The following is a 26153-nucleotide window of genomic DNA, read 5'->3' as shown; positions in this document are numbered from 1 at the left end:
TCAACTAGGATTTTTCAGCTTTCACGTGGATGTAATGAAATCACCTTATTAGAATCTGACTATCTTTTAATCTCAACACTTGGAGACTTTTTTTTTTTTTTTTTTTGCGGTACGCGGGCCTCTCACTGTTGTGGCCTCTCCCGTTGCGGAGCACAGGCTCCGGACGCGCAGGCTCAGCGTCCACGGCTCGCGGGCCCAGCCGCTCCGCGGCATGTGGGATCCTCCCGGACCGGGGCACGAACCCGCGTCCCCTGCATCGGCAGGCGGACTCTCAACCACTGTGCCACCGGGGAAGCCCAACACTTGGAGACTTGTAGTCATGGTTTCCCCTAATGCCCGAGCAATGTAGCAGAGTCCACAGGAGAACTGAACCAGTGAGGATATGAACTTGTGTTTTTAGGAATCCGCTCCTTCCACAGAGTCTAGCAATTACTAGAAGGCTCTAAGGGGAAATTAATTTATGTGAGACCTTCAAAATTCATCATCTGGGCAAAAATGCAAGCACATAACTTTTGCAAGTGAGGGCCTAAGGAAGTTATGTGACAGCACACTGGTTGGTGCCCTTAAAAAGTTTATTCACCTGTAAAATGTGAACAGTTTATTCATAAGTCATTCACTTACTACAAACAAGGTCAAGTTATTTCCCCTCCTGAGACCAATAAGTCACTTTAATGTTCAAGAGACAAGAGACTATACACATCAAGCACACAAAAAGCAAGTGGGGAATAATTTAGTTGTATATTCCCACCTCAAGGGATTTTGTGCCCCCTTTATTTAATGAAGCCTATTTATTGACACTGTTACAGAGACGGAAGCTCAAACTACAGGATATATTTCAGACTTACCAAGACCTTCTAACCTTTCACTGTTAGAAATACTCCACTGTTTTAAAACAGGCTGCCGATTTAAAGCATTAGTAGAACAGTGCTCAGGAAGCCCAAGACTGGTGATAACACCAGTTTGCAAAATTTTGCCTCAGACCCCAAATTTGAATCTCGAATTTGTAACATAGTGGCAACTATTGCTAACTACACTTTGTACTTATTTAAATAAAGGGTTTATAAATGATGATTCACCAGTGAACACAATCTCTGAAAGTCTCCCAAGACTTTGAAAAGTTTTCTTAAAAAAGTCACTGTAAGTGATACTCTTCTGGGATGTATGGAAGTACAAATTTTCAGACTCACCTTGCAGTGCTGGAGTCTCCAGGTGGGAGCAGTGTGAGGTAGTCTTGAGGAAGGGTAGAGCACCAGACAGGTATTCTAGGAGGAGCTACACAGGCACCTGAAAAGGTACACAGTGTCCTTACAGTCCTGGCTAATTTTTATCTTAGAAATGCTAAATCACCCCATTTTAACTTCTAATCAAAGAGCAAAATACACAAGCTTGTAGCTTCAAATGGTTTTTCCAAAAAAAATTTTTCCTCCCCTCTTGGGCCCTCTCTGCTAGTCATTTGAATTGCAGTACTTGTGGGGTAGATTGGTTTGGTTTGGTTTGAATTAGTATTTTTGTGCCTTTGAAAAAGGAATTTTAGTTGTTTATTTAAAAGGTCATTTGATGGGCCCATGGTGTTCTAGGAAAGACTTTGTGCCTTCTTTTTCTCCTGACCAAAGTTCCCTGCATTACCACAATAATTTCTTGAAAGCAGTTTAGCAGTTAGACATTTGGAAAATTGCCTAAAGCCAGGGCCTAAAAATGAAGTTGAAGTTGAAGAGAACTCAGGTTTTCAGTCTTAAAAAATAAAAACAAAAACATGCCGCATTCTTCCTTGGTGAGTACAACTGACGACCATTGGCTAACCTAAGAAAGAGGGTAACTTGGCACCAGTTCTTCTGACCATTCTATTGCATGATACTGTGAGAATGTGAAACTCTGCCATGACATTAGTTATAAAGAAAGCCAAAGAAAGAAATCTTGGCCACAAGACAGGAATTGACGCAATTCTTATGTCTGCCACATTCAGACTATGCCCTTAATGCAGATGTTTCTGCATTTATTTATAGAAAGGTTTACTTTAGTAACAAGACCATCTTCCATTAACCATATTTTTTTAATATACCAAGACACTGAACTACTTTTATTATGAATAGGAAATACCACCCACAAAAGTTAACAATCCTTAAGTTCTCAGCTATGAAATAATATGAAATATCATATTAGAAATAGTGTAAGGGGATTTCCCTGGTGGCACAGTGGTTAAGACTCCATGCTACCAATGCAGGGGGCCTGGGTTCGATCCCCAGTCAGGGAACTAGATCCCACATGCATGCCACAACTAAGAGTCCACATGCCACAACTAAGGAGCCTGCGAGCCACAACTAAGACCCGGCACAACCAAATAAATCAATATTTTTTTAAAAAATAGTGTAAGGAGAAAGAACTGGTGGACCCCAAATCTGATGCAAGCGATCAGAAAATATATACATTGGTTGGATTCTTCTCTCACCATGGTGTGTCAGCTTGGATTTTTCTCCCTCTTTCTTAACTCTATAGTTCTTCCAGGCTACTTTGTAGCAATCTGAGTCTAAAGCATCACCTTCCACTGGAACCCAAAGGTCTAGGAGGAGCTTCAAGCTGTGACAAGACTCCCAATGGATTCATCTGAGGTTAACCCTGGAGTCTCCTCAAATGTCCATTGATGAAAATTCCCAGGCAATTCCAGTTGCCTCTCAACCTATGCCTGAAGTGTTAATCAAGAACCTCTGTAACCTGATGCTCAACCCTAGTATCAAATTGTCATTCATTCTACCAGAATGTCTACCTCAACCAACTGGGCGGTTACTTGGTGAAAACATACCCTATAGGAGAGGGGTGAGGACTGTGTTAACTGATCGGAGAGATAAGATGGAGGGGCTGATCCAACCTATTAAAAAAACCCTACGGCAAAGGAGTTCCTTGGTCTGACTTTCAAAGAGAACCACAGCAGAATGACACTGAGACTGGATCAGGAGAGTAAAGATTTAGATGTAGCTGTCGTTTTTGCCGGTTTCGTAGAGATCCTTCTGAGGATAATTTTTTAATTAATTAGTTAATTCATTAATTAATTAATTTGGGTTGCATTGGGTCTTTGTTGATGTGAGCGGGCTTGCTCTAGTTGCGGCGAGCGGGGGCTACTCTTCTTTGCGGTGCGCGGGCTTCTCATTGTGGTGGCTTCTCTTGTTGCGGAGCATGGGCTCTAGGCACGCGGGCTTCAGTAGTTGTGGCACGCGGGCTCCGTAGTTGTGGCTTGTGGGCCCTAGAGCCCAAGCTCAGTAGTTGTGGCGCACGGGCTTAGCTGCTCCATGGCATGTGGGATCTTCCCGGACCGGGCCTGAAACCCGTGTCCCCTGCATTGGCAGGTGGGTTCTTAACCACTGTGCCACCAGGGAAGCCCTCTGAGGATAATTATGAGAATTATTACAACAATAAGTATCACAGTAATTATTATGACAGACACAGAGTTGAAGGAGCCATAAACCTTATTCTTGTACTATTTTTTCGTGCTGGTAGTTTTAGGATCATTATGAAGCAGCTTGGGAAAGACGGTGTGCCAATATTTTGATATCCTATAAGTTCTGTGATGCCTTTTTTTCTTGCATCTCTTTTCTACCTTAATACAGTAACTTATAAGGAATCTATGTAGCTTGCATTTGAATGACTTGAATATACTTTAGTTCCACTTTGTGAAACAAATTAATTTGTGTGGAAGGAAAGTGAAGAAAACATTGGGTGACTTGGCCACAGCACTGTTAGAACAGCATGTTGAATGGTAACAAAAATTTTTGATGTGCTGTTTTGGAAAAAAAAAAAAAAAAAAAAAAAAAGAAAGAAAATATATACATATATACATTTCAAACACAACTGAGGAAGTGGGAAGTCAGTCCAAAGTTTTCCCTTCCAGAGCCAGGTTCTCCCTGCTCAACTTCTACAGCCCTGGATGGAGACACTGTTTCCAAATCTGGTTACTAGACAAGTACTTCATATAAGTTAATAGTTGTTATAAAAATGCCATTCATTCCCAGATTACTGGACATTCCTTGGTGTGATAGCCGCAAGTGCATTAGTGCATGCTTCCAAGTTTTAAAAGAGAGAGAGTAGCAGTCACATTAAAATATTTTTCTAATGAAAATGAATAGGCTTTAAGCCAACTAGATACCATAGAATTCCTGTTTCATCCTCTTCTATGAGATGGGTTAGAGCCATCTGGCTTCAACTAGACCTACCTCCTAAAGAAGCTAGAAGACAGACACACATTTGAAGCTGAGGTACCTTTGGTCCTGTCCACGGACCATTATATCATCCAAAACATGAGGGTCAACTCTGCTGGGAGAGAGGACTGGGTGGTGAATTCAGAACCATGTGAGAAGAGGTGAAATAGACTAACCACCCTGATTCCCACCTTGGGCTGAGAAGTCATCTGGAATCCAGTCTGGTTGGCAAAGGGATTCTTATTTCTCTAATTCAGAATTTCTTTGCCTATCCATCATTTCTTCTTTAAAGCCTCACCACTCTTTGTAATTTTGTTTTCAAGAAAGTTTTTTGGAAATGGGAAGTGGGCACCTGAAAAGTAGTTTCTAGAGTTGACATACTCGTTGTCTTCTTTTGCCCATAAAATAACGTTATCACTACCAGAGCCACAGCCATTTAAAAGGCCAAGATGATTATGATGCTCATTCCCTCATACACAATTTCAAAATGACACTAACTTACATATATGCTGACATTAAAATCTCTCCTTTTCAGATTTTTATAACTGTACAATTCTGGATGAGTCGAGGCTCTTTAGGATAGGATGGCACGTGTCCTAGTCCTGCCGGTGGCTGGGAATGTGGGAAATGCCACACCCGACAGGAAGGACTCAGTCCTCAGGACTCAGCTCTGATAAACCACTCCTCACCTCTCTAGGCCCCAGTGAGGTCTCAATCGTCTCCCCACCACTTACTGCAACCATCCTAACTACTCAACCCATCGTCCACCCTTTAGCCAGACCACTTTAAAAAAGCAAACGGAAAAAGAGCAAATCCTATCATTCTAGTGTTTTTAAAAGCCTCCACCAAAGAAGTTCAGACTTCTTTTGTTTGGCCCGTAACTGTAGTGACAGTATTTTCCTCACTGCAAATACGGACATAAGATCTGGCAACTGTGAGAGTACTCACAGAGGCGGGAAGAAAGCTGAGATTTACACTGGGGTGCTCTCAGAGAGTGGACAATGTCCCGGTGCTCTACACGAGCCTCTCTGCATCCTCGCAGAGGACGCCGCTAGCTCATTTCCAGACACCCTCCCGAAGCCACCACATGACATGCCCAGCCTCACCCATGGCTCAGCCTCTCGGCCTCTAGCCCTCCTTCATGCTGGTGCCCCGTGCCGAGGCCCCACCAACTCACCCTCCAAGAGACTACCCAAAAGTCTCCCAGCCCCTGGAACCTTCCCTCATCCAAACTGATCATTCCAGGTACTCCCAAGTGGCTGGCTGACGCTACTCACTGGCACTGCTTCCTAAATCCTCACAGCCCGATGAGGTAGGCAGGCTGTAATAAGGGAAGATCAGGAAAGAAAACTCAATAGAAAGGTTAAATAACTGGTCCAAGGTCATACAGCTAATAAGTAGGGGAGCCAGGAGCTGAACTCAGGCAAACCGACTTCAGAGCCCATGACCTTCAACAACCGACCTCACCATCTCCACTATGTATCTCTACCGTAATGTTTAGCACAGATTATAACAAACTGTTGGCTCTGCTTGAGGGCAGAGACCTTTTGCACTGCTATTGCCTAGCACGCCACAGGTGCTTAGTAAATGTCAACTGAGGGCTTGATGAATTCAGAGGGTTTTACAGAACGGTAACGGGTTGTTGAGAGGTGCAGAGCTTATCATCAGTGAAAGCCCTGCCTAGCTAAATGATTTCTTTTACCTAGATATAATTCTATGACTACATCTCTGAAAAACAGGTATTTATTATATAGGCAATTGAAACGGACCAATAATCAACTTATACCAACATGTGCAATTTGGGAAAAAAGGGATAAAAATTGGAAACCTCTACATTCCAATAATTATATTATTTTTGTTAAAGTTAAAATTAAGGTTATTTAAGCATCCGCTGGACACTTCTAAATATGTGTAAGGATCAGACAATCTCCTACTTTGGTAGCCAGCCTCCAAGATAATCCCCAAATATCCCTGCCTCCTGGTCTTCATATCCTTGTGTATTCTCCTCCCACATGAGCGGAGTTAACTTGTAGAGCCAGTAGGATATTGTGGAAATGATGTGTGACTTCCAGACTAGGTCATAAAAGACAATGCAGCTGCCATGTTGCTCTCTTTGACCACTTATTCATGTTATACAGATATTCCAGCAGCCCTATGGAGAAATCCACGTGGTAAGGAACAGAGAGGCCTCCTGCCAATAACCAGTTCAAATTTTCCAGGCTTGTGAGCAAACCACCTTGGGAGTGGATCTTCTAGCCCCAGTCAAGACTTCCTGTGGACTACTTACAATCCGGGAGGAAATCTGGGCTGCAACCTTATGAAAGATCCTGAGCCAGAGCTGCCCACCTAGGACATTCCTGGATTTCTAATCCAGAGAAACTAGGTGAGATAAAAAATGTTTATTGTTTTAAGTCCCTAAGTTCAGGGTAACTTGTTTGCAGCTATAGATAACTAATATTTCTACTGTCACCCACACAGCCTTTATTTAGTTTATAAGAATGCAAACAGAAGCTGTTGACGTAAACTAATATTTCTACTGTCACCCACACAGTCTTTATTTAAATTAGTTCATAAGAATGCAAACAGGGGCTTCCCTGGTGGCGCAGTGGTTGCGCGTCCGCCTGCCGATGCAGGGGAACCGGGTTCGCGCCCCGGTCTGGGAGGATCCCACATCCCACATGCCGCGGAGCAGCTGGGCCCATGAGCCATGGCCGCTGAGCCTGCGCGTCCGGAGCCTGTGCTCCGCAACGGGAGAGGCCACAACAGAGGGAGGCCCGCGTACCACAAAAAAAAAAAAAAAAAAAAAAAAAGAATGCAAACAGAAGCTGTAAACGTAAAGCTGTTGACACATGCCATCCTATCCTAAAGAGCCTCGACTCATCCAGGTTATTGCAACTCTTATACACTGAGCACAAGCAAAACAGAATGATTAAGAACAACTCAAGAGCAAAGAAGGGCTTCCCTGGTGGCGCAGCGGTTGAGAGTCCGCCTGCCGATGCAGGGGACGCGGGTTCGTGCCCCGGTCCAGGAAGATCCCACATCCCACATGCCGCGGAGCAGCTGGGCCCATGAGCCATGGCCGCTGAGCCTGCGCGTCCGGAGCCTGTGCTCCGCAATGGGAGAGGCCACAGCAGTGAGAGGCCCGTGTACCGCAAAAAAAAAAAAAAAAAAAAAGAGCAAAGTAAGTTCCAGTTTCAAGAGGTGTTGCCCTTTTTTCTTTCTTTTTTTTTCATCAGTAAAGAATGCAGGCCCTTCATTTGCTTGTAGATGTCTCTCAATGACTGCTGATTAATTGTTGGATACATTCTCTTCTTCCAAACTAGGCCCACCAGGATGGATAATCAATGGACAATAGGGTCATTTTTATTACTGTAGAAACCAGAAAAGAGCTTACTGCTCTGGCTGTTCAAGTCTCACAGGTGATATAAGAAAAAGTCTAAAGGTTTGGAGGAAGCTACTCTCTACTCTCCAAGATGCCAGAAAAGTTCAAAAAGCACACTTCTTTCTTACTGAAAAGAGAAAACCATCTAAATATTCAACTCTAAATATCCAACTGTAAATAAAATGCGATAGCACATTTTCCTAAGTATTCACAAAATAAATTAAAACCACAAATACAAAAATCGGAAAGAAGGGTAGGAACATTCAGTTTTTTTTTTCTTCTTCGGTACCAAAACTCACAGATATCGTACATCTCTGAATATAATTCAGCTCTGCTAAGAGCAACATACGATGGTAATAAGGAAAGTATTTTGGGTTTTACATATTCCATATGTAATGTTAAAACCATAAAGTGACTACAGAGACAATGAGGTAGATTTTCTGTGGAAATGAATCCATTATGATGCTATCAGCTACATTAGTTTGTAAAGCAGAGGGCAATGGTAGTAACAAAAAAAAAAATTCACTTTTAATAAACATTTACTAAGCCCTTACTATATTTAAAATACAGGAGAAATTATAAAGGTAAATAAGATACGTATTCCTTTCTATCAACTGTGCAACATTTGTGAGATGTAACTAATATCTAGTAATAATAATACCAAATAAATGTTTTGGAAGCACCAAAGAGACTTGAAAAAGAAAGCCTATAGTAGAGTTCATATCCTGGTGGATATTCAGGAAGCATTTGTGAAATAAGTCATTATACTTGTATTATGTTGTAAATTTTCTGAGCTTTTTCATATTAATATGTTAGAAGTCCCCAGATGACAAAGCTGAGATTCAGAAAGATTAGATGACTTGATCTGAACACAGTCCCTGCCTTTTAAGAAGTAACAGCAGGCACACAGTAAATAAGTGCCTGGACACACACTGTACAATCCAGCCACTATTCACAACCCTTTGAGGGTAAATCCTACAGTCCCCATTTGGCAGATGAGGAAACTAAGATTTCAGAAAGATTTGGTACCTTTCCAGGTTCACACAGCTAGTAAATGGTGGAGCCCTGATTTGAATTCAGGTGCACAAGATTTCAAAGATCCTGCTTTTTTCCTACCAGACTCCCATCCCAGGTTAGTTCACATAACCCAGGCAGGTCCTAATAAGTGTTCTCACTCTATTGCCCCTTCCCTTTCTGGCCTAATAAACTGATCCATAAACCACAGGAATTCAAATGCACCCTTGTTACTTTAGTCTTCTGATTTGTTATTAAATGTCATACAGGAACTCAGAAGAATAACAAAGGAGAAGGATAGGACAAGCAAAGGACATGATCAATTATCTTTTAAATAGCTGAGCAATCATTTTTCTTTAGGCCAATTTGAGAAATGCATTTTATAAACTTTACCAGACAAGCTATCCAATGATTACTTTCCCCTGGATAACACGTTCATATCCCACACACCAGAGAGCTGTTTTCAGAAGATGAACTACAGAGTTTGGATAAAGTAGTCACCAAATTATCCAGGTGTCTTTACTGAAGATCTTTCACTCCCAATTGGAGTTGGCAAAACCCCAAAAACACTGTTAAATGCATATAGATTAAAGACAAACATAACCACACTAACAGAAGCTGTGTTTCCCTATAGAACACTTATCAGACAAATGTGATACTGGGACATATTAAAGAAAGGAACAGTATGATCCTTGGTGTGGTCCAGTGATTAGGACAGGACACATGGCTGGGCCAAAGTTTTAAGAGAAAACATCAAACTGATAGAAATGTTAGGAAAGAAAAAGACCTGAAGAATGGAAAAGGAAGCAGAAGCAGGCTCCTTCTGCAAAGGAGACATTATAAAGCTGTCTTTACTGCTGCTCAGAAAGTACAAGGCTCTGCAAAGGCACAGTGAGTTTGCAGAAGAATTTAGGCGGAATCGCTATACCCCTCTAAAAGAGCTGCCTTCTGAGATTGGGAAAAACTCAAATAAGTTAACTGGCTTTTAATTTAAATGAAGTAAACTACAAAGGTTAAAAAAAAAAAAAAAAAAAAAAAAAAAACCCCAATAAGGTTGTGAACAGCCCTTCAGCAGATACAATTTCTCTAAACAAACTGAAAGGATTCTTCCGAGGTTTCCATGCTGTTCTGTGTTATCTGTTAGACCCACTCCCCTACCGCACCATGGAATTCTCTCTCATTTCTTCTTTATAGTCCCAGCACCTAGCACCAAATCTGGAACACTCAATAAATGAGGATGAAGGGAAGGCCAGGAGGAGGGTCTAGAGAAAGCACGAATTTGACATGCTATTTCCTGAGGTGGCAATGCAGGCAGCTGGCTGACAAATTTCTCTCTTCCTTTTCTCCCTACAAGGAAGGACTGGGTCGTTGTGGGGGTAGGCGGGAGGGGGGTTATTTTTTAAACGAAAGAAAACAATTGTTAATTAGCAAACAAACTTGTGGCTTTTTATTTTTGTATTAACACAAATGAATCTCAAATGTTGATTTCAGCCACCACTCCCCAATCACCCTGGAAATTTTTCTAAATACTACAGATTGCTCTAGTTAACCTCTTCTTAGCTTATCAGATTTGATTATCCAGCTTTATTGCTATCAATTAACCATCTGTTCAACACTGTTACCAAACAACAAGAAAAATCCCAAGACTGCTTTTAAAGACCTGACAGTTCTGACTGGAAGGTTCTCTGCATGGACGTTTTAAACTTTCTCCCGTTTTTTCTCCTAATGGTCTCAAAAGAACTAATTTTAAAAAGACCCTGCCATAAAGAAGAGTGAGTTCAAATATGAGGGATTTCTTTTTTAAATAACACAAATTAATTACAAGTGACAATGATTTTCTTTCTCCATTTAAAACGAGAGTTGGTAGAAAATTTTTAGCATATGTTTAAAAGGCAAAAAATAGAGAGCAAGGAATATTCTACTATTAAAATGGAAAATTACTATAGTATGTTGGCATGTTCAGGCATGCTTTAAACAATTATCTAATTTCCTAAATTGCACTATTTCATGATTATGTTAATCTTGAATAAATGTCCTCATTTCGGTGAAAAGAAAAGCATAAGCAACAAAGCTACCTTAAGCTGAAGAAAAGAGTATCTTTATGCTTAAACACTACTTATGCCAGGCACTTGTGCAGATCACACTTTACCTATTTCTGAAACCTTATCATTTCCTGCCTTAGTGTTTTAAGGAAGGGACGTCCTGAGATCATTTCTGGAATTACAGTATCCCACAGTTTTTGGTCCATTTCTGGTGTACTCTCTCCCCTTGCTGAAAGCATATGGTATTGACTGTAATGCTGTGTTAATAATGTCCTCTTTGGCTCCAGGCTCATCAAAAGAAAGCTGAGAGGCAAGACTGCACAGATCACATGACATATCGTTGATTCGGTTCAGACCATGTTCCCCTTCGTACCAGCTCACTGCCTAGTGATGGACCCCCAGGTACAGGAAAAATGGCCGAAACACACAAGGGTCACAAGGGGGGAAAAGGCAATAAAGAAGGGAAAATTATTAAAGCCAACAGAAGTGGCAGCAAGTAACAAAGAACTTCATCAGGATTGTGAGAAGCCAATGACCACAGGATACGATAGGTCAGGCACGAGGGAAACTCATGGAAGAAGCCAATGGATGTCTAATCTCCGCACACTTTAGAAAGAAACTGGGTTAAGAGGATCGGGCAGCAGAGGTACTCACAGAAGAGGCAAGTTGCCCTGGCATGACTCGGAAGCCGGCGCAGTCTGCACCTCGTAGGCCCCGAGGGGCATGTGGAACCAAGCAGTCTCAGTGGTCCAGCTGACCCGAGAAACAAGAGGTCATCCGCACTGTGGATCATGGCTCCACAGAGAAAACTGGCCTCGTCCTCTACACGTCCTGGAGGTAGCACAGACCACGTCCTAATCCCAGCTCTGCTGCAGTGATTTTGGAACAGTCATAACCTCCTTGAGCCTCAGTTTCTCATCTGCAGAGCAAGCTCTCAGGACTAAGTGCAGCTGTGTGTCTTTTAACTGGCAACATCTCAACGGCCCTGGAAGATGCAAGTATCCTGGAGGAGGACGACCTGACGTTTGTAAATCATCAAGGCCACTCCTACCTTCTCGGTGCGGGGAGAACGCAACTTGGGATGCTGGGGAAACCAGACTGGATGTAGCTACCTCACCCCTTTCAGACTGAGGGCAGGCTCTGCTACAGGGCCACAGAGACCAGGAGAACCGCTTGCCATAAGCCAGAGTCAGGAAAACGTTTCTCTAAACACTTCAGTTTATAGCCTTTTCTATGTGCCAGGCCACTGTTCTAAGTACTTTATGCATATTAATTCATTTACTTCTCATAACACTCCCTCGTTCTCTGATGAGGCAAGAGACTTGAGGTAGTTAGATAACTTATGACCCAGGTCCCCCAGCCAGCAAACAGCAGAGTGTCTGTACCTGTGCCCAGCCCTGCTACTGCAGTCTGTGCTCCTAACCTCCCCCAAACACTGCCTCTAGCCAGGACTCGGCAGCTGGCTCTCCTGACAGGAAGGCCTTCTCTCCCCCAAATACCGATTTCAGCCATCCTTCCCTAAGTTCCACATCAGTAAGATGGGGTAAGACCACTTTCTTCCCAATGGAACAGAATATTTTTATGTGAAAATGACTAACAAACGTATGAAAAGATGGCTCGACAGCATATGTCATCAGGGAAATGCCAATTAATACAATGGGATCCACTACACACCTACGAGAATTGCCCAAATCCAGAACACTGACAACGCCAGACGCTGGTAAGACTGTGGAAGAGCAGGGACTCATTCATTGCTGGTGGAATGCAAGATGACACAGTCACTCTGGAAGCCAGTTTGGTGGTTTCTTACAAAACTAGACATACTCATACCATACAATCCAGCAACTGCTCTCCTTGGTATTTACCCAAAGGAGTTAAAAACTTATGTCCACACAAAACCTGCACATGGATATTTGCAGCAGCTTTATTCATAACTGCCAAAACTTGAAAGCAACCACGATGTCCCCTCCAATAGATGAATGGATAAATAAACTACATCCAGACAATGGAATATTATTCAGCACTAAAAAGAAATGAGCTAATGAGCCATGAAAAGACACAGAAGAAACATAAATGCCTATTACTAAGTGAGAGCGCCAATCTGAAAAGGCTATACACTGTATAATCCCAAGTATATGACATTGAAGAAAAGGCAAAACTATGGAGACAGTAAAAAGATTAGGGGTTGCCAGGGGTTAGGAGAGAGGGAGGGATGAACAGGAAGAGCACAGAGGGTTTTTAGGGCAGTGAAAATACTTTGTATGAGGCTATAACGGTGGATACATATCACGATTTGTATGTCATTTGGATACATCTGTCCAAACAGAACATACAATACCAAAAGTGAACTGTAATGTAAACTATGGGCTTCGGGTGATAAAGATGTGTTATTGTAGGTTAATCAGTTGTAACAAATGTACCACTCTGGTGAGGAATGTTGATAACGGGGAGGCTGTGCGTGTGAGGGGGGCAGCGGGTAAACGGGAAATCTTAACTCCCCCTTGGTTTTACTGCAAACCTAAAACTGCTCTAAAAAAATTGTCTTAAATGCCCAACAACAGCTGGCACATTGCAGACAGTCAGTAATTGCTAATTTACTCCTTTACTTCAAGTAATCATTACCTAGACAAAGGCCACAATCTGCCCAGCCCTCCATGTTTTTATCTAGCTAAGGCCCTGGTCAAACTGATTCCCTGCACAGCCGAAGAGCAACCCCTGGACTGAGCCTGCCTCTCCCCAAAAGGCACCAAACTAAATTACCCGCGTGTGTGTCCCTGCGATGGACACAGCCTGAGTCTAGAGCTGCCCTCAGGAGCTATGGACAGCAGAGGGCTTGCCTGACCCAGCAATGAAAGATCCCGTCTCTGAGCTGTTATTTGGTATATACACCACGCCACAGGGTCTACAATTACAGCCTTTGACAGAAGAACACAAAACCTGTAGCAAACTACAGAACAACCGTGGGACTTCTTTTTGGAACGCCTTTCTGCACAGTGCAGCAAAAGCACATTACCCTGAGAGTTTACAGACCAGAGTTCACTTGCCACTTCTACTAGCCAACAGACTGGGGGAAATCAAAACTCCCCACACTCAGAATCCACGCGATCTGCATCTGAAAAAATGAAAGGCTCAAGACCAGGTTTATACCACTACCCTGGAAGTTCTCCTCTGGAAATATTCCAGTTCGTTAGTGTTCATAAAATTTGGCCCCCAAAACTAAAGATGCCTTTCCAAAAATGGCCTGATCAGCACAAAAGGTTTATTACCTGTGTTGATCCCTCCTTGGCTTTTTTAAAAATTAAATTATTTTCACTGAATGTTAAACAGGTACAAAATATAAAGAGTTACAAAGGAACACTCGTGTATCCACAACCAATTTTACAAAGAAAAACTAAATTACTAATACCTCTGAAGCTCCTTCTGACTCTTCCTCATCCACTCCCTCATCCTCCACTAACAGGTAATAACTCTCCTAAATTCTGTGTGCACACTTGCCCTTTAAAAAAGTCTAATCGCATGTTTGTGTATCCCTAAACAATATACTATTTAGTTTGCTCAAATCTCTGAACCTCGTATAAATGGAATCAGACTATATATGATCTTTTTTGCAATCTGCTTTTTCCACTCAACATTATGGTGATGTCCTAATCAGTGATCCATTCATTTTCAAAGCTGGGAAAAGGGCTGACATGCACAGGTGTGGGCTGAGGCTGGCTGCTGTTTCCGGGCAGCATCCACTCTGACGGGGTGGTGCCCATGCCGTATTAGTGGTTCATCATTTTCAGTATCACCCCAGTCCTACAGTACTCCACTGTATAAGCCACACCATAGGGAATTCCCTGGCGGTCCAGCGGTTAGGACGCCGCACTTTCACTGCTGAGGACCTGGGTTCAGTCCCTGGTTGGGAAACTAAGATCCCTAGAAGCCGCGCAAAGAGGTCAACAACAACAACAAAAAAACACCACACCATAGTTATGTTTTATACAATCGATGTTTTGTTTCCTTCCAGATTCTTTTGTGGTGGGCCACGTAAAGTGCTATGAACAGTGGTGGCCATATGCTAGGGTGCAGAGTATCCATATTTTCAACTTGATTAAAATCGGTTATCTTCAAAACTTTGGTCATGACCATTGCGGTTCATAAAATTTCCTAGATTAAATCCAACTTTTTTTTTTTTTAATAAAAAAGAGTAAATTAGAGAGAAAAAACAGCACAGAACACTACCCTTAGGAGGATATGGTCGGTTTCTCAAAACTTTGGCTTAAATTACACACGGGTCATATGTATACACGTCGGTACATGAATTCCTTACTATAGGTCACAGTCGAAAAGCCCAGAACTGTCTTAAGGTTGACTAATTCTCTCTTTGCCTATGTCAAATTTACCATTAAGCTTGTTTGTTGATTTTTAAATTCCAATTATATATTTAATTTCTCAAAGCTCTATTGAGTTTTTGCAGACCTCCTTTGTCATTTTTATATTCACTTGCTATTTACTCACATTTTTAACCTTCTCATTTCTTTAAAACAAAGTCATTTTACATTCTCTGTCTGACAACTACATCTGAGATCACTACGTGTCTAATTCTGTGCCTACTATTTTGGCTCGTTCTATTCATGATACTTTGCTCTACTTGTCTGTTTTATAATTTTTGACTCTGAGTTAAATTTTCTTGTAGTGATATATTTTGAACTCTTTGAGGCCTGGGTTAAAGCAAGATTCCTCCAGAAAGAATCTGCACCTGCTTCTGCCTTGAGGTACTATCCTGGAACCACTTTACAACTGTATGTATTTGCCCCTTTTTTGGCCTACCCAGGTAGGTCTGAATTAGGACTGTAAACCTGCATGAATGTTGGTTATTGGTTATGAAATATCAGATAGGCAGTTTTCCTTAGAGTCGCTGGGGGCTGGGAGGACGTCAGGGGGAAAGTAGTGTTTCTAGTTTTAACACTACACTATGGATGTAGCCTTTAGGTGGTCCCACATTTATGTGGAGACATCTTCTATTAAACTTTTTTCCCTAGCACGGACTCTGGGCTTTGTCTCCTGTCTCCAAAGCAATAGGAGACCAAGGAAATCAAAACACACATTTGCTGAATTCAGCAAGTGTTCTCATATTGGATGTTTTGCTTACCTCTCTGAGTTCTCACTTTCACTTTCAGGCCAATGTTTCTTTCTTGCCATTTGAAGCCATATTTTATATAATTTACCTAGCATTTTTATTTTTAGTTTGTGGTGGAAGAATAGTTTCGAGCATCTAGTCTCACAAACCACCGGAAATGAAAGTTTGTGCTAACTTTTAAAGAGTCAATACTTCCTATTAGCTTATACTGAACTCATGTTCAAAAAAAACCCATTAGGTCTTCTGCATATGAGCTGTGCTAAGTTTCCTCATTCCTGTACTTGCATAACTGCTATTATTTTGAATCTAAATGCAGAAATTCATATTCTGACCCGTTAAATTTAGTCTTTTAATGTTTCAGCCCTTATTTTAAGCCATTAAAATCTTTCTGAATTCTCAATCTGTCATTTTCAGATTTTATCTACATCTTCAAACTTTTTCATTCACAAACTTGATTAACATATTTCCTATATATTTATTCCAAGTTGAAAAAGATGTGGGATATCATATTATTCAGCATGTGATTCACTATAAAAATGATTTCTGAAAAACAGTGATACGTCCGGAAAGCAGCACCCAGTATCTCCAATTTTATACAATAAAAGATGTTTGCCCAGAAATGTGCTTTTCTAAAATCAATGTTTTATTACCTTTTGCTAAGTGTCCTTTAAGAATGATTACGAAGAATTTTTAGTATAGATCCTTGACTATGCCGCCATCACATACCACAAATTAAATGTGATACAGACGTGAGAGTAGGTTAAAGTTAACAAGGAGGATGCCTTTGAAAGCTATGATGTAGAAATAATCAATCATGCTTTAAATGGTGCTGACAAGTAGAACCCTGACAGCAACAGCAAAGATCCTTCAGGGAAGGCTGACAGTCACTGTGAGGTGAAGATGCCTTTGCTTCAGTGATTAATTTTACAAGAAGCAGCAAAGCCATCCAGCACACTTACCTCATTCCACCTTTATGAGAAAGGGACCAGCAACTAAAACACACATTAATGTTATATAGGGTGACCAAATAATTTGTCATCCAGGACAAAAGGTCCTATTATTATGCCAAAACAAGAGGAGTGAAGCAGCACCGATCCAGGACAGAATTCACCCTAACAATATACATCTTTTGCCTTTTAATAAAGCAACTGCCTCAGTATTTCCCTATACCGTCCGTAGAGACATTAAAAAGTGCTCATCCACTGCTTATTTTCTACTGGGCAAAATCTAAATTTATAGGATAATATGCTAATAATGTCTTTCAACACCTCCTCCCAAATATTATGTTTAATATACTGTTTGTTAAAGTAGGCAGTTTGATATCCTTTGCTCTTAAAAGGAGTTTTAAAGGAATTTACGTCATCTAAAAAATTCAATGAATTGAAATATCTCATTCCATGAATCTTTTTTAAAAATTAGCTTGAATTTAAATTATTCTTGCAATGAGATAATCCTGACAGTCCAACATTTACACCCCCTGTGGTGCAAAAATTAAACGAGGACACTTATAAGTACCGCCCTCGCCCTGGCTCAGCCCGGGCAGCCGCTGCAAAGGCTCCTCAGGTAGCCAAGGAGCCCTCTCTCACAAGCCTAGGAGCTCAGCGCTGCCTCCGACCCACTCCCACCAGCTAACGGAGGCCAGTGATCAAACCTGCAAAGCACAAAGCCACCTTCTAGTTCGTGGGATTTTTTTTGGGGGGGGAGTGTCAAAGTAGTGGTTTTCTTTTTTTTAAGGATGGAAATCACCCCCAAATTCCAGACATATGGCTTCTCTAAAAAAACCTGAAGATCTGTCGAACACTGGTTCCGCCACACGTCCTAAGGGCAGTAACCAGCTGGAGCTGGGTGGGGGGGTAACCACCCCCCTCAGGTAAGTCGCATGCTCTCTAATTTGCCACGGTCCTCACCACTCATCTTGACACCAAACCCACTCTTCCCCTTAATGCCACCTGCCTGACTGCTGTAATGAGTGCAAATCCCTGCCATAAAGCGTCTGCAAATAAACACGCACCCACACAGACAGAGAAGGCTAACTTACGCAAGACCGGGGCACCGGGCACCCAGTGCCCCCGGCGCCAACCAGCCAGTCTGCCGGCCAGTCCACCTGAGCTCTCATCCTTCGCTCACTGCAGGCTCTCCCTCACCTCTGCTGCTTCCCCATGTGTGGGCCTCATTCTCCCAGACCAGCTTCCCCCACTGGGCGTTTAGTTAACTTACCGTAGTTTAAGAAATCTCTCCAAAGCTATATTCTCATTTGTTAAATGAGTAAATTTACCTTGCAGAATTGTGAAGATTAACGAAAATGTGGGTAAAGGACCCTGCACATATGATAACCATTTAGTTCATGGTTCTTACTATTATTTAGGTCAATAAACCCTAAAGTAAAAACAATAGTGAGCCACTGTAGTAAAACAACTTTTGTAAATCAACCATACTTCAGTAAAAAAAAATTTTTTTAAACCCACACTTTGTTTTATGGAATTTATTGAGTTTTAAAAAGTTATAATTTGCTTGCTTTTAAAGAATAGATAACAAAACTACTATATAAATAAGAAAGAATAAACTCAGTTATATCACATAACCACATAATGGAAAGAGGGCACCTGTGGCACAGAAGGGAAGTCACTCAGAAGGGCCGGCAAGATTTCCAGAACTATTTTTTTGCTGATTTCCCCATTCTCCTCATTTAGGCAACAATTTCATTTCTCGTAAGGTGCTTTTAATGAAAGCATAGAAATGATTATGGAAGAAGAGTCTTTCCCACCCATTACAGAAAGCATAATGGTTGCTGCATTGTTTAACCAAAAATACTGACCATGTTGCTGTGTATATGTGTTTGCTTTTTTCTTAAAATAGAATACGCGAGGGAAGTCTTTGGTTTTTCTTTCTCTAAAGAGAATGCTGTATATAATTATGAGTAATAGAGCATACTGACCCACCTAGCCAAAACAAATAACAACAACAAAACGTTCACATTTGTGGGTTGACTACCTTGTTATGACAAACTCGCTGGAGACTTAAAGACATGGCATGTTTGCTTAAATCGGTTTTCAACCATGGGGGGAAGGGTACTTAGAAAATTTGATAAAAACAGAAAGAAGTAGACCTAAGAATGAAATCCAGCTTCTCATTCCTGTTTTTTTTAAACCACCACTCTGAAGTGTGCCAGTGTGAACCTCAGTTTAAGGGTCATCTTCTCCAGGAGGCCTTTCCTCATTCTCCTCTCCCACCTCCAACAACGAAAACTGGCCCCTGCCTTCCTGTGTCCTGACTCCACCACAGCAATGGAAACTACATGTGTCGTTGACCCGTCCTCCCAACAAGCCCTGTAAGATTTCCGCAATGCGAGGGACTGTCTCTGTGTCACCATCACCCAACACGGGACAAAGAACACACAAGTACAGACCTCTCTCCTCTGCAGCAAAGCTTCAGCATGGAAGGGCAGTTAAAATCTACCGTGGTGGAGCCACGCTCGGGTTAGAATCCTAGCTCTACCCCACTCTTCCCACCCATATGAGTTTGCGCAAATTAGTCTGCGCCTCAATTTTTGCGTAGACTAAAATGGGAGGAGAAAAGTACAGATTCTATGGGGTGGTTGTGAGATTTAAATGAATTAATGCATGTAAAGCGCTTAGGACCAGGCACATCAGATACATTATAAATAAAATTACCATTATTATTTAAAAATCAGCCTACATTTCCTCAGACTCCTCAACTCAATGCTACCTCACTCTTCTGTGGGAAGATCACAAAGGATCTCCTCATTGCAAAAAGTCAAGCCCTTATCCTACTTGGCTTCCATCTTCAGCTTCAATTCTGCTGGCCAGCTCTTTGTTCTCGAGGCTTTCTCCTTCGCTTTTGGGAGGGCAGTGCCCTCATTCTTTCTCTCTGACTTATCCTCCTGGCTGGGCCAGCTGCTAGAGCTCCCCGCTACCCGACTCTCTTCTTTACCTGCTTCCAGGACAAGCTTATCTATTAATTGTTCTTCAACTGCTACCACAGGTGTTAACTACCACCACATGTTGGTAAGCAGAGTGGAAAATTCAATATACTTTTCGTTTTGGGGATAGCTATAGATTATAGCTACATATAGGCTAAATTTGAATGAAGATTTAGAAAAAAAATAGACATGCATGCCATTGTCTCACATCGATTCCACAGGTAATATATCCAACCTATCCCCCCAAATCATCTATATCAAGTTTAACTACCAAACTGCATCTACCACACACTTGAAGGCGTAAATATTTGCACAGAGCATTCACCAGGCTGTACCTTGTTTTAGTGTTTGTACGTATGGGTGGGTGTGAAAACCTTAGCTTTACCTCAGTAGTAATAGAAATGTTTACATCTTTAGCCCTCATTTTTTCTTAGAAAATTACACCTGAGATTCACTCAGTCTTTAGGCTGTATGAAGTTGATATAACGCAAACAAGCACTAAGCAGATATAATACACACATGTCCTACGCATGCCGCATTAATTTGGGCAAAACCCCCTTTCCATATTTTGTCAAGGCTATTCTCTAATCAAATTAATGTGCCTGCTAACAAGCACATTTCTCTGTTTTATTGAAAAGAGTACACAAATAGTAATGTAACCTTCCGAGATATCTCAACAGCCTAGATGTGTCTGAACATCTATAATACACTTTTGGAACCATTTCAGCGAACAGCCTGTGATAGTCTGTGACAGTGCTTAGGCTAGGTACTAACCTTGATGGGAGTAGGAGTGCACTGTCCAGGGCAGGTCTGGCGGGCTCCAACCAGGAAGCCCATACTTGAGAGGTGGTTACAACAGACAAATGCTTTGGGGACACTTTGCTCATTACCCACTGGATGGATTTTCTTTGGTGGAATCAGCAGCTTGCTAATTAGCATGATGAACGTTAGAAAGAGGATCACACTGGTGTAATTAAAGGATTCAAGTAAGTGAGCTTGCTCAAATGTTTTAGAGACACTCCACCCTTGAATGAACAGGGTATAATAATCTGGTAAAGCCTAAGCCTCTGATGGTAACTGAAAGACCAAGAATCTCCTCTGCCATGCTGTGTTGTCTGCTTTGAGTAAGCATTCCTCGAAAGCTGTACAAGAACACCTAAAAACACAAAGCTCGGAGCTTACAACCCAGGCTGTATCAACTGTTTTGTGCCGCTTGCCAGCAAACGTTTAGCTAAAAATCATCCGCGTGTGTAGTAGCTTAGTCGAAACTTGCTTTTAACCTGATAGTGAGGTTGTAAGAGAACAGGGAACTCCCACTGCTTCAAGCTTCTTTGGTAGATACCATCACCTACCTATTCCCTCAAAAAAGACACCTAGGAGTTGGGCAAGACCAAACTGACTGAGGAAGAATGCTTTGGATAGCTGTTATATTAGACAATGCACAGTCTTGCTATGACTTGACTTGACATGGAGAATGTGAACCATGTTTTAGCCTACCATTCTCACAGGTCTACTGTGACAATCAAATAATTTTAAAGATGTGAAAATAACCTGAAAACCATAAGGCACCATAATCGTGTGCAATATTATTCCAACCTTATTGATTATACTTTGAAACTGATGGATGCTGGCCTAGTCATTGCCCTGCCTCTTTCCTGGATGTTGATTTTATCCACGTACCTGCCTTTTTAAGGCCCTCATCCTGTTGCTTTTGAACCCCCTCCCCACCAAATACATGCAGGCACACAGGTTTCTGTCTAAAATCTAAAACTTTCTGGACTGCAAATGAAATAAGCAATATTTATTATCTATTAACACAATTAATATCATTATTAACAAAATTATACATAGTACACATATAATCAATATAATATTATATAAGAATTCATAAAGATAGGAATAAGGGAGCCTGGAGGTTTTGCGACCACCACTGCAGATGCTCTGACTAGACACGAGAGGTTGGCCAGTCTGGCTGCCAGATATATACGGGTATTATATTTAGGCCTCGTCCCAGTCATTCAGGAGCTTAAAAATCACTTGATTTGACCTTAGAATCGAACCAAGTGCTCCAGATCAGCTCTCTCTATTGGAAGCTCAGAAGCCTCTGCATACTCAACTAGAGTCTATTTTATTTTAATAGTATGTTAGAAGAGTTCCATCTTCATTTCCGAGACAGGCCTGAACATTTATTGTCATTAATATAATGCCATCTAATTGCATTCACTCAGTGCTGATAAACATGTACTTACTTTTATCTATTCCCTCTTCTGTGCCCTTTGTTATCAGACTTGAGGAAACGCCTTCACCTCCCACAATCCCTTCAGAGGCGGAAGGGCCAGGCGGGGGAGTTTAGGCCTGATCCTACTGTTAACGGGAAGCAGCTGAGGATCTGAACAGATAAGTGTGGCAAATTCTAGTCCCACATCTACCACTAACTACGTGACCTTTCACTCCTCTTCTTCGGGGGCTGCCCTTCTGAAAGAGAATAGGGTACAGTGACCTCCCAAGTCTCGCCCAGGGTCAACACCACCACATCTCTATAGGAATTCTACAGATTAGTATTCGATGGCAGTGGTCCTTCATTATAAAAACTAGTATCTTTGCCCATACCATAGCTGCCTCACAACCTATTTGTTCTCAATCCTGACTTTTAAGAGGCCAACCCTGCTGCTCTTGACAAAATCAAAGAGTGTATTTATAAATCAAGATTCTCCATTTTTTTTTGTCTTACAAATATTTTAAGTTGTGTACTTAACTTGGCAAGTCCTGTTGCTTAAAAATGATTCACAAAAGGTGTACACGCTTAGCTCTGTTAGCTTGCTAAATATCTGAAAGACGGGAAAACAATTTTCCTGCTAAGTATATGAGATTAAGAATAAAAACTCCGATGATCTGGGTGGATTATTCCCAGAAAAAAGAAATCAAAATTATCATTTGAATGACAGAGGCTTACTAAGAAGTTAGGCTGCTCCTTAAATAGAGAAAAAATAAATAATAAGAAGGTTATGGGCAAACTCCCATAGAAGCCAGTTGATTTCTGTCTGTGTAATGATTACGGATGTAACCCATTATCTCAGCCAATTTCGAAATACTTAACTCACACCCAGCGGGATGAATCCATGCAAACATCTCGGCGATGCCATAACAACATGGCAGGCATGTATTCATCAGCAGTCAGAATCGTGGAGTGGAAGGCCACGGCATAATGACTTAATGGAAGGAACCCTGGACCAAACAGGGCCGTGAACTCGCTGTTTCTAATCGCTCCTCAAACTTTCACTGCTGAATCATCTTGGCCCACTCACTTAGGCTTTCTGAACGGATTTTCTTAACTAGAAATGGTCTGATCTATTTCCAATAACTGTTAACAAATTATATAATGGACACAAAAGTGGTTGAAAAACTGAACTGTGGGCTGCAAAAATCTAAGGTCAGGAGAACCAACACTGGGGGATTAAGCTTTCGACCAGGGAAACATCCTAAGATTCTAAACCAAAATCACAACTTTCCTGGTAATCTGTACAAAACCAGGAGAGTCCCTGTCACGTGGTGTCAGGACTAGGTGTACTGGGTTTTTCTGGCCACGCCCTGTGGCGTGCGGGATCTTAGCTCCCCAACCAGGGATCGAACCCGTGCCCCCTGCCACGGGAGCGCATGCAGCCTTAACCACTGGACTGCCAGGGAAGTCCCAAGGTGTATTGTTTTGGACACAGCAGGTGGAAGGAGACCAGAGGCAGTGATGGTCTGGGTCAGAGGGAAGACTCATAAAAGACTTGTTCATAAAAGCTTGGAATGAAGCCCAGATCCCTCAGTGCATTAGGTAAGACCCCCGCTGCTGGGGCCCGGCCACATTTCCAGCCCTGCTTCTCTTTACTCCCAGCCACACACCCACACTGAGTGACTCCAGACAGCACGCTACCTCCCAAGGGCACTCCGAACACCCGCGCTCCTGGGCTGGTCTCCACTGAGCTCCTCTAGCTGGGGGGCCTCTTTCCAGTCCCCCGATCACCTGGGCCCACCTTCACACCACTGTCGACCCATCACCTTTCTTTCGGTCCTTCAGTCCTTGATCAGAGCGCACTGTCTTCTAAACAGATTTCTCTGCTTCCCACTGTTGTAAGGAACAAGCCCTTCCTCTTTCCTTTTGCTATTATCTTTGTTATCAAAAGAGGGCTTTTGAAAGTTCAAGTTTTGCTTTGCTAACTCGACTATAAGTTTCTTGAAAGGCAGAGGCCATTTCCTGTCTCTGCATTACCAACCACAGCAAGGAGAATTCCTTTGACTTAACATGTGCTTCATGAATGTTTGTGGACTGAATAAAAGTAAGGTGATCTCTACACTGAACTGGAAGGCACGGAGCCCCAGCTAATTATGAAGCAATCTCAACATTTCCCAGTGTAAAAATCTGAAGAGGTAGGACTCTTAATTCAGGAGAGAGACGGAAAAACTGTGTTTCTCATAAACAATGTTGGCATCAACAAAAAGCTAAACAGACTTTAGGGCAACGAGATATCTATCCTTTCCCCCAGGGGGATAAATTACTCCTCTGTTCAGCTCCGGCCATTCCCCACCCCACACTGCACATCTAACTTCAGTGACACCAAGACTATTTGCAGTTCTCCAACAGACCATGTTCTCCCTCCCACACTGTGCCGTCATACCTACTATTCTATCTGTATGGAGGATACAGGGGAGAAAACGCCTTTTCATCCTCAAGTCTTAGCTCAAGAGTGAATTTTCCTCTTAAACCTCCCCCAATTTCCTCAAGGCCGACTTGGGAACACCTTTCCAGTGCACTCACTTCCAACACCACCCCAGGAACCTACATCTCCATTTTATCCATTATCACATTCCAAAAATTACTTCTTTAAATGCCCAGCCCAGATAAAAAGGATCTAAAAGATAAGACTGGTTCTTTTTTACTTGTGCATAGCCAGCCCGAAGGCATTCAAAAGATACTATCTGAAGGGATCAACAATGAGTAAAGGTGTCTCACAAGCTACCAACCTCATTTATCTACAAATAGCTAACCTTCTACAATGGGTTCAGGATGAGTTGCTCACCCACTGCTTTCCTTGGAAGAGGCCAACAAGCTGGAGTGCATCCCCAGAAGTTTTCACCGGACCTGAGTACCACTCCCACAGAAACAATACCACCCAAGAATAGGGCTCCAGGCTGGCCCTTCAAGCCCCATTCTACTTCAAGGGATCTAAAATAGCTAAAATTGCTAGTGATTTTAGGACTCTCAGAGCCAGAAAACATAATACAGGCACACTTCATCTTACTGCCCTTCACTTGACTGAGCTACACAGATAATGCATTTTTTACACATTGAAGGCACATGGCAATCTTGTATTGAACAAGCTTATGGGTTCATAATGCTCGTTCATTTTGAACAAGCATTATGGGTTCAAGCCATTTTTCCAACAGCACTTGCTTCATGTCTCTGTGTCGCTTTTACATAATTTTCACAATATTTCAAACTTTTTCACTAGTATCATACTTGTCACAGTGATCTCTGATTAGCTATCTCTGATGTTACTATTATAACTGTTTTGGGGCACCGTGAACCCTGCTTATAAAAGATAGAGAACTTAATAGATAAATGTGTGTGTTCTGACTGCTCCACACACTGGCCTTTCCCCTGTTTCTCTCTCTCTCCTTGGGCCTCCCTACTTCCTGAGCCACAACAATATTAAAATTAAGCCAGTTCATTTTTCACAGAACTAGAACAAAAAATTTCACAATCTGTATGGAAACACAAAACACCCCAAATAGCCAAAGCAATCTTGAGAAAGAAAAACGGGGCTGGGGGAATCAGGCTCCCTGACTTCAGACTATACTACAAAGCTACAATAATCAAGACAGTATGGTACTGGCACAAAAACAGAAATATAGATCAATAGAACAGGATGGAAAGCCCAGAGATAAACCCACGCACATATGGTCACCTTATTTCGATAAAGGAGGCAAGAATATACAATGGAGAAAAGACAGCCTCTTCAATAAGTGGTGCTGGGAAAGCTGGACAGCTACATGTAAAAGAATGAAATTCGAACACTCCCTAACACCACACACAAAAAATAAACTCAAAATGGATTAAAGACCTAAATGTAAGGCCAGACACTATAAAACTCTTAGAGGAAAACATAGGCAGAACACTCTATAACATAAATCACAGCAAGATCCTTTTTGACCCACCTCCTAGAGAAATGGAAATAAAAACAAAAATAAACAAATGGAACCTGATGAAACTTAAAAATTTTTGCACAGCAAAGGAAACCATAAAGACCAAAAGACAACCGTCAGAATGGGAGAAAATATTTGCAAACGAAGCAACAGACAAAGGATTAATCTCCAAAATATATAAGCAGGTCATGCAGCTCAATATCAAAAAAACAAACAACCCAATCCAAAAATGGGCAGAAGATCTAAATAGACATTTCTCCAAAGAAGATATACAGAT

General features: G+C 41.8%; 1 protein-coding gene across 4 annotated transcripts in view; it reads right to left on the bottom strand.

The window, feature by feature from the left end:
* Positions 1 to 26153, bottom strand: part of RASSF8 (Ras association domain family member 8) — a 131029-nt gene that overhangs the window by 87965 nt on the left and 16911 nt on the right. For 2 of the 4 annotated variants that reach the window (XR_002892559.2, XM_024129009.3), the window contains exon 2: positions 1188 to 1284. The exons of the other annotated variants lie outside the window; for them this stretch is intronic. The gene's annotated coding sequence lies outside the window, so the exon portion shown is untranslated. The remainder of the gene's footprint in view (positions 1 to 1187; positions 1285 to 26153) is intronic. 4 annotated transcript variants of the gene reach the window in all.

This window comes from Physeter macrocephalus, chromosome 6 (assembly GCF_002837175.3).
Source record: "Physeter macrocephalus isolate SW-GA chromosome 6, ASM283717v5, whole genome shotgun sequence".
NCBI classification, from domain to species: Eukaryota; Metazoa; Chordata; class Mammalia; order Artiodactyla; family Physeteridae; genus Physeter; species Physeter macrocephalus.
The sequence above is the reverse complement of the archived record's forward strand: the minus strand, read 5'-3'. Positions and strand labels throughout refer to the sequence as shown.